Source organism: Hipposideros armiger, unplaced genomic scaffold (genome assembly GCF_001890085.2).
Source record: "Hipposideros armiger isolate ML-2016 unplaced genomic scaffold, ASM189008v1 scaffold_284, whole genome shotgun sequence".
NCBI lineage: Eukaryota > Metazoa > Chordata > Mammalia > Chiroptera > Hipposideridae > Hipposideros > Hipposideros armiger.
In genome coordinates, this window is record NW_017731634.1 from 1,225,070 (window position 1) to 1,233,903 (window position 8,834).

The following is an 8,834-nucleotide window of genomic DNA, read 5'->3' on the forward strand; positions in this document are numbered from 1 at the left end:
ATGCTGGGAAAACTGGGAGCCAAACAAGAGGGATCGAGTTGAAACAGATGAGGCTATTTTTCTGAACACTTTGTTCCCGGCCCAGCCCCCAGCCTGGCATAGGGCTGGAGTGACTGGCCGAGCGGAGGGCCCTCGCCTGGCCTAGCCCAAGCCCCTCTCTGTCCCCTGGGTGGCCTCTCCCTGCCTTGCCCAGGGACCTGCTACCCACTCTCCTGCCCACTCTGGCCACAGCTTGGGGGGTTAAGTAAACAGGCTGCTTCAGAGGGCGGGGCCGGAGCTGGCAGGACGGGTACAGGGCACAGGCTGCTCGCCTGCTACCCAGCCCCATGCCCAGCAGCCCCACAGATGCCGCAGGGAGGGCTCCCGCGGCCGAGACCTGGCATTGGCCTGACCCAACGCCTTCCACAGACCAGCCCACCCCCAGGCCAAGCGCTGCCCAGCGGGCCCTCGTCCCCATGAGTAATATTTAACTTGGAAGTGCTGACGGACAACTGCAGGGGAGAAGTTAAGAACAGGTTTGGATTGCAAGCTGCCTGCCAGGGAGGGGGTAGAGTGAGGGAGGGCAAAGTTGAGAGGAAGAAAGGAGGGTGGGAGGCGGGCCTGAGGGACCAGCACTCCAGGGAGGCAGAGCTCCAGGACTGCTAGGACCCGGACCTCAGCGCTGTGGTCCCACGAGCCAGGCCCTGAGCCCCCGAGAAACCACAGGACCACCTCTCCCAGAGAGCAAGACGCCAAATGGCAGGTGACACACTGAGCATGTATGTGGCTGAGCTCCTCAAGCCTCAGTTTCCCATGTGGGAACCACTGGGGCCAGGGGGATCGTTGGGGCAGGGAACACAGGACACGGGCATGTGCATGTGCCCACACACCCATATCACATGCACACACACCCATACACACGAGCATACACACACACACATCACACATCACATGAACACACAACCCATGTGCAAACACACACACAGAGCACACAATTGTGAGCAGGAGGGCCAGCCTGCAGCTCCGAGGCTTTGACACAAGGATCGAAGAACCCGGGAGGCGGAAGCAGAAAAGAGGCTCCATTTCAGGGCTGGGGGAGGGCAGGACGCGGCCAGGACGGGCTGCGGCCAAATGGAGGTCTGCGCTGGCCAGGCTGACCACCAGGGCCCTGCCCGGTGTGCTGCCATCCGCTGTGAGAAGCACAGGGTCTGCGTCGACTGCCCCCGGGGACCCTGTGCTATAGGGCGTCGTGGCTCAGCTTAGCACAGGTCAATCCCCACTGTGTCCACAAGTGCTGGGCAGTGGGGACGAGGGGGGCTGGGACCCACCCCAGCTGTCACCCGCCTGCACCCTCCAATGCCTAGGCATGCTGGGCAGTCAGGAGGCCCCGAGACTACGGTCCTCAGAGAAGGCATCTGTGGCCACAGGGCCGAACCTGAAGCCCTGGGCAGACCCGGATCTCAGCAGCGTCCTTCCTGCACACTCAGCCGGTGGCTTCTTCCTTCTGCTCCTCAGCCGTGCGGCCAGCTGCTCTCGTCGTGTGGGGAAGACCGGCGCTATATGGGAGGACTGACCGTGCCAGGGCTCGCCCCAGCAGGGTACAGCTCTCTCAACGGAGGTTCAGGACGGCCGTATTAGTGCAACTGCTTTCAGGGTCTTCTGCAGCCACGGATGGGGCAGGAGCTGGGCACAGGTTCGTGACGCTGGCAGAACGAGCACCTAGGTCTGGGGACACCAGAGGGGTACCAGCCACACTCGCTCGCTGCTCGTCAGCAGACCACGGGCAGTTGAGGGGGTGGGTGTGGGCTTGGGAAAACTGAGCAGAGAGGGCCTGGGTGCGCTGAGGGTGGGACAGTCATCTCCCTAGGGGTCCAGGATGGGCGGGGTGGGCCTCACCTCTGCCCGGCCTTGGGCTGGGTCCCCAGGCCAGAGAAGCTGCCCCACGGCTACGAGCACCCAGCATTGCCCTCACTCCCTGACCCCGAGCCCCTTGCATAGGCCACTCGGTGCCACTCAGTGAGCAAGGCCACCGGCCCAGGCAGGAGACCTGGGATCGAGTCCCAGCTCAGCACCCAGTGCCACATGGCCTACGACTTGGGGACATGGCCCTGGGCCTCAGCCGGCCCATCAGTAAATGGGGTGGAGGAGTACAGCTCCACTGCTGGGCTGGATGCCCATGAACAGGCTGGTGCCCTGGAAGTGGGCACACGTCGTGAGTCCCCTTGCCTAGCACTGGGGTTGCCCCCATGGCAGGGTGTAGGGGGAGCAGCTCCAAGCAGGCGGGCCCAGCAGCCAGCCCAGCCCAGGGGCTCCCACCTGCTCAGACCCTGACACAGCCTCACAGTCAGCATCCTGATTGGTTCTGAGAAACGGGCACCTGTCCCCGCCTCCACCCAGCCTGGCAGGGCCTTGGGGGCATCGGCCAGCCCCAGAGCTGGGAGATAAGGGGCTGCTCTGGCCTCAGCTGCCTGCCCTGCCCTCCCAGAAGGGGTGCACGGTCAGCACCAGCTGGTCACGAGAAGGACCGTGCTGGGTTCCAATAAGGGTGACCCACGGGTGTGGTGGCTGCCAGGGCCTCCAGCTCAGCTGGTTTGGTCTGGGCGGGGTGGCCTGACCAGCACTGTACAGTACGAGTTTGGCCACAGAGAAGCCACGCCTTCCCTGGGGAGACGGAGGGGGTGGTGTGAAAGCAGAGAGGCCACTGGGCTGTCCCAGCGCCTGCGACCACCACGGCAGATCAGCGGGTGGGTCCTCCCCGGCTCCAACTTGGGCTCATTAATACCATGGAGCGGGGGTGGGTGCCACTGTCCTGGCAGGCGGGCAGCCCATCCTGTGGCTGTACTACGGAGAGCGACCCCACGAGTCACGTGTCCCTGCTGCCCAGTCGCCGCTCTGTCCACAGCCCCCTCCCCAGCCCCCCCACCTCCCTCACCTCTGGGGTTCTCTCCAACGTCCTGCTATTCCTCCTCCTCACCCCCTTTCCCTTCTGAAGGGCCAGATGGCCTAAAGGTGCCTCAGGGACCGCGAGAGGAGAGGCCAGGTCTGTCCCTGGGCTGCTGCCCCAGCCAGGCCCCTCCCTCCTGCCAGCATCCGGAGGCCTGCAGAGTGGCCCGAGGGGGAGGAGGGCAGAGCAGAGGCAGCAGGAGGGCACAGGCTGGTCTCAGTGGTCCAGGAGGCTCGGTCAGCTGTCTGAGTGCAGCCCCCCAGCCTGTCCTGATTCCAGCCGCATCTTGGCCCCACCTTGGGCTGCAGGCGGCTGTGACGCCAGTTAGATTCTGCAGCGCAGCAGGTCACTGCTCCCACTGGCCAGACAGAGCCCTGCAGGCTTCAAAGGGGACCCTCGGGACCCTGGGCTGCTCTCTGGCCTGAGGCTGGGCGTGGTTTTCCAGGCCGCTCAGAGAATTGAAGCAGAAGCAGCCCAGTGTCCACCTCTGAGGCCCAGGCCCCAGGGCAGTGGGAGTGGGTGGGGCCCAAGGGGTCTCTGGGCAGAGGGACGCCTGGCCCCCCCTGCCCCCCGGGCCACACAACAGACAGTTATGCCCTGACCTGCTGCCCACCCCAAACCTGGCAAGTGGAAGGGGGAGACCTCCTGCCAGGAGCTGGTGTCCCTCACTGTGTCACAGGCAGATGACCCCATGACCCCTGGTTGCTGCTGGGTCCTCTGGTGCCTGGGCAGAGCCCAGTAGGACTCAGAGGCAGATCCTAAGAGCTCCCATCACAAGGAGAAAACTTTTTTCCTTTTTATTGTATCTGTGTGAGAAGATGGATATTAGCTAAACCTACCGTGGTCATCATTCAGCATATACGTGAATCAAATCATCGTGCTGGACGCCTTAAACATGCAGCGATGGATGTCAACTAGTTCTCAGGAAAACCGGGGGTGGGGTGGTGGGGGTGGCAGGAAGGGCAGGTGAAGTAACTCCAGGAGCACAGCCCCTGGGGGAGGAGAAGGGGGCAGGCATGTCCCCTGCCCCAACAGACCTCCACTCCCTTATTGCCAGGGAGGTCAAATAACCGTCTGCTGACCCCTGACCCAGCCTCTGTGTCCACGCTGGGCGCTGGGGCCTCTGTGCTCTTGTGAAGAGAGGAGGGGAGGGGTGGAGAGGCAGAGGGGGAGGCCACCGCTGAGGCCCAGGGCCTCCTCTGCTGGAGACCCGTGCTGTGGGCCACACCAGGTCCCCACCAGGCCAGCCCGAGGAGGCCCCAGGGAAGGACACAGATGAGAGGTTTCTACATCAGGCCTCCCTCACGTGAGGTCAGAAATTGCTCACCCAGAAGTGGGGGTGACACAGCTGGTGGTCAGGGTGGCGATGGGGTCGGGCCCAGAAGGTGCAGGGACAGGGACAGTGGCATCTCAGGAAGTGGTGGTCTCCGCCGGAGGGTCTGCCACAGGGAGGTGGTGGGTGGCAAAGCTGCTGCTCCTGGAGCTGAGATGCCCGGCCGTCCCGGCAGTGGCTGCGTGGCTCCTGCCCACCCTCTACCCAGGAGACAGGACACGGTGTGCTGCTGAGCTGGCCCTCCATCCACAGGCCACCGGTGGCTCCATTCCTAGCTCGTTGGAAGGATGGTTGACAGGACCCAGGGGGAGAGAAGCGAGTTCAGGACGCCCAGCTGCCTCCAACCCAAGCTTTCAGGCAGCACATGATGCGAAAGCTTGGAGAGGCCCGGGGGACATGTCAGTGTCCTGTGGCTTCTGCACAAGTGACCACAGATGGGGTCTGAAAACAACAGAAATCCATTCTCTCACAGTCTGGAGGCCAGAAGTCCAAACTCAAGGTACCACAGGGCCGTGCTCCCTCCGGAAGGTCTAGGGGCGGCCCCTCCCCGCCCCTTCCCGCCCCTCGTGAACCAGGAGTCCCTTGGCTTGTGGCCACGTCACCTTAGTTTCTGCCTCCGCTGTCACATGGCCTCTCTGTGTGTCTGTGTCCAGACTTCTCTCTTACGGGATACCAGTCATATGGATTTAGGCTACCTTAACCCAGCATGGCCTCATCTTAACTTGATTCCATCTGCAAAGACCGTATTTCCAAACAGGATCACTTTCACAGGTCCCCAGTGGACACAAATTTGAGGGGAACACTGTTCAATGCCCCCCCAGTATCCCCAAAACTAAGTCTCTGCTTGACTTATGTTCCCCACAGGAGGAGTGCCCAAGATGGCCCCCACCCCCTCAGGATTGGTTGGCTGCCCCCTCTGGGCACACTGTGGGGGGCAGGGTGCAGGCTTGCTCTCCTGGGAATTCAGAAAGCACCCCAGCCCTATCTACAGGAGAAGCCAGGAGGGTGGTAGGGTGGAGGGGGGGGCTGGGAGGCGGCTTTAGACCAGCCAGGAAGGCTTCTCCAGGGTGGGGGGACTGCCAGAGCAGAGCCTGAGGGTCACCGGGTGCTGCCGCTTGGTGAGGGGCGAGCAGCAGAGGCAGACGCCTGAGCTGAGGACACCGGGACGAGGAAGGACCTGTGTGGCTGATGGAGAAAGTTGGGGGTGGAGGGAAGGCAGGGGCCACAAGAGTGACAAGGTTCAGTAGGAATTCTGGGAAAGGGTGGCTGTCCAGGAGAGAGGTGGGGGCTGGGATGGGGCTGGGGAATAGCGTCACTGTCTCTCACCAGCACCCCCCCCCCCCCCCCCCCCGTGCCCTCTGGTTTTCGGGCTCCTGGAGTGGGGGCTGGAGGTTGTGCTGGACGGAGCCTGCTGGCCTCCTGCAGGGTCTGGCCTTTGACACCCAGCCCTCTGCAGTGGAGAGAAGGTGCCCTGAGGGGCCACTGGTGACCCCCATTCGTGCACTGGCGAGTGGACCCCAACACGCCTGCTTGCTGCCCTACGATCCTTCAATGTTTCCCAGGCAACTGACTCATTCCAGCCCATCTCGCACACCCACCAGTGCCACTGCCTGGCTCCGGTCAGGCTTGCCTGTTGGCGCACGGGCCGGCAGGTGTGGCTGAGTGTGGCTGCTGCCCGCCGCGTCAGGAGGCCGGCTCCAGGGAGGGGGCGGCCCTCCCTCGAGGCCGTCCTCGCCCAGCAAGCGGGCCCGGGCAGGGCACCCTGAGTGGGTGCTGTGCTGTCCTGCCCCCTGGCAAGAGACAGTGGCAGCCCCACACTGTGAGCACGTGCCCGCCAGTGGCCGCGGGTTCCACTTGGCATTGGAAGGGACTGGTCCTGTCTGCCAGCCTCAGGCTTTGCTCTGTCCACCCATGTCATCTGACCCCATCTGCAGGGTGGCCTGAAGGCAGAGACAACCCCAAGTAATCAAAGGAGATGGCAGGGAAGCCAAGTGGGCTTGGAAGCCCAGCTAGGACACCTGTGCCAGGGACAGGGCCCCGACTCTGGAACATGTGTCTTGGAGGACAGGGGCATCTGGTTCATCACCTAGAGATGTGTCACATAGTGGGGGCCGAGGCCCAGCACCCGCTGTGCCCATGTCCACATGGTGGGGCCCCATCCCCCCACCACCCAGCACCATCTGCCTGGGGGCGGGTTGGGGGCGCCTTCTCCAAAACGCTGAAATGTCTTTGTAAACATGGCTTTTGGTTCGTGAAAACTTGTGTCTCCGCAGTGCCAGCGGCGGTCCCGATCAGAAATGATTTCCCAATAAAGCTCCACTGCTTGTCACCACAGCAGACGGCTCGGAGAACATGAGCCTCTCCACGAAGTTCAACTTTGAAACTTCCTCCAGGCCCACCATGGCCTCCGCGTCTCACTGGTGACGCCGGGATAGCTAGGAAAGGTGGGCCTGTCGGGGTGCAGGCCACTTCCAGAAGGTCCAGGTGCAAGGGGGGTGGGGGGGCAGCTGTCGGAAAGCAGGGCGGAGAGGATGGGGGGCTTCCTGACGGGCGTGGGCATCTGCCATGCGCCTGGCGCAGGGTGGCCCCAGCTCTGTTCTCTGAGGAGGCATCCCAGGCTGTCGGCCCTGGTGGTGAAGGGGTGGGGGAGGGGTTAATCCCTAGCAGCCGGATGAAACCAGAGGAGAAGCTCCCAAGAGGACGACTTTCGTAAGTCCTGAGGGCACCTGGTCCCCCAGGGCCTCTGTTCCACCAGTTGCCACAGGCCTGGCCTGGGGTCCAGGTCCCCTCTTCTGGCAGCCAAGGTAAATGAGGCCCATTGGGGTGGCTAAGGCCAAGGAGAGTGGGTGACCCTGCCCCCCTTCTGTGCCAGGCCCTGACAGTCATCCAGGGCCCTGCACCACCAGGGGCTCCTGCCCTCAGGCCAGCCCAACCTCCTAGGTCCACCTGAGACCCTTCCCTGTTCCTGCCATTCTCGGGCAGGGAGCTGGCCTTGCAAGGTCTGTAGATGAAGGGGCTGGGAGAGGCTGGGAGGGGCGGGAGTGCCCCGGACGCGAAGGCCCCAGTGCTTGGTTCCGGCCCTGCCTAGAATCTGCTGCTCACACAGGTGTCCCCACAGCTTCCTAGCATGGCCCGGGCGCTGGGCACACACTAGCTGTCTGAGGCCTGGCGGGGCCTTCCTTTGCCTCGGGGAGGCCCGGCGACCCCAGACACAGCTGTTTGGGAGTCGTAAGTCAGCTGGCACCTGCAATGTGCCAGACCCAGGAGCCCCTACAACCAGGAGCAGGCCCAGCCACAGGTCAACTCCTCCAGGGGCCCCCGAGACCACCTGCTACGGCAGCTCGGTTGGTTCACACACGTAGGGTCTGTTTTCCAGCAGTTGGGGGGCTCTGGGGGTGAGGACCCTGTCTTGTCCCCCTGGTGGTCTCAGCATCTAGACCAGTCCCTGGCACCGGCGGGTGCGAACATCCTGCCCCCACTCTGGAGGGCTGTACTGGCAGCTGACGAAGGGCGACCTCCGTGCCACAGGAGGACAGCTGCTCATCTGGGTGGCCTCCACTCAGGGATGGGGGCCCTGGGCTGGAGTGTGCTACGGGGTGGGAGGTGCCAGGACTGTGGGCTGGGAGGAGGCGGGACAGAGACGTGAAGAGGGGCTGAGGTGAGGTGGCTGGAACAGTGCTGTGGGAGCCCCTGCAAAAGGGGGTGCAGAACAGAGCCCCAAAGCTGCAGGGTCCCAGCACCCTGAGTGACATCTGCTTGTGGCCCACGGAGAGGAGCTGCCTGCCACCCAGCCCCCCGCACACCCTGGCCTGGGAGGGTAGGGTCACCCCAGAGCCCACCCCAGGGCCCACCTCGTCCCACCTCAGAGCCCACAGGGCACAGGTTCTGCAGGGTCAGGGGTGGCCAAGGGTGCCTGGGCATCTGCTGCCACCAAGTGGCAGATCGAGTGGTGGCTCCAGGAGACGGCTGAGGCCCAGGGTATCAGAAGAACTCTTCACAGGAGCCCCGCCCCCAGGCCCCAAGCCCAGGACCACGGCCAATTACTGGACTTTGTCACCTCATTTCTCCTTAATTAAGGAAACCAGGTTCCTCCCTTTTGTAAGGACACAGCGATGGTCCTGGGAAGGGCAGCTGGGGTCTGCAGAGCTGGGAGCTGAGGCTCAGGGCTGTTCTGGCAGCAGGGGCTTGGCAGCCGCGGGTGGGCTCTAACTGGGAGGGGGGCTGTGGCGGGGACCCCCTAGTGTGACTTCCTGCCCAGCTCCTCCTCCTCAGAGACCTCTGCAGACCCCAGGCCTGCGGGGTGACAGCGGTAGGAGGGGCCTCCGCGACCACACCCTCATTAGCTGGAAAATGGCTCCTTCAGGGCGAGTCCGCCTTCCCTTCAGCCCCACCTCTGTGGTGGAGGAACGAACCCCGGCCTCGGTGTCCCCAAAGGTTGGGGTCAGGACCCCTGCTCTGATAGTGTCACAAAGGGGAGGTCACCTCATGGCCTCAGGAACAGGCCGTGGGGTCCCTCGAGGGTCGGGATCCAGAGCGCAGGCGGGGAAGGTCGGGTCAGGTTGGGCTGGGGGTACCGGT

The 8,834-nt window shown here is 63.7% G+C and overlaps 2 long non-coding RNA genes across 4 annotated transcripts; one reads left to right on the forward strand and one right to left on the reverse strand.

Annotated features, from left to right (window-relative positions):
• The first annotated feature begins 575 nt into the window (after nucleotides 1–575).
• On the forward strand, nucleotides 576–8,742 carry LOC109391131 (uncharacterized). The gene is made up of 3 exons (XR_002125719.1): nucleotides 576–758; nucleotides 1,495–1,672; nucleotides 6,530–8,742. It is a non-coding gene; the product is annotated as an uncharacterized LOC109391131 (long non-coding RNA).
• Nucleotides 1,627–8,818, reverse strand: LOC109391130 (uncharacterized). Of its 3 annotated transcripts, none has more exons than XR_002125717.1 (3): nucleotides 4,859–5,601; nucleotides 3,763–4,697; nucleotides 1,627–1,704 (listed from the first exon to the last, which is right to left on the reverse strand). It is a non-coding gene; the product is annotated as an uncharacterized LOC109391130 (long non-coding RNA). The 3 variants fall into 3 exon arrangements; XR_002125718.1 differs by lacking the exon at nucleotides 1,627–1,704 and adding an exon at nucleotides 8,739–8,818 and having other exon boundaries at nucleotides 3,705–4,697; nucleotides 4,859–4,988; XR_002125716.1 differs by lacking the exon at nucleotides 1,627–1,704 and having other exon boundaries at nucleotides 3,705–4,697.
• Between the last annotated feature and the right edge of the window lie 16 nt (nucleotides 8,819–8,834).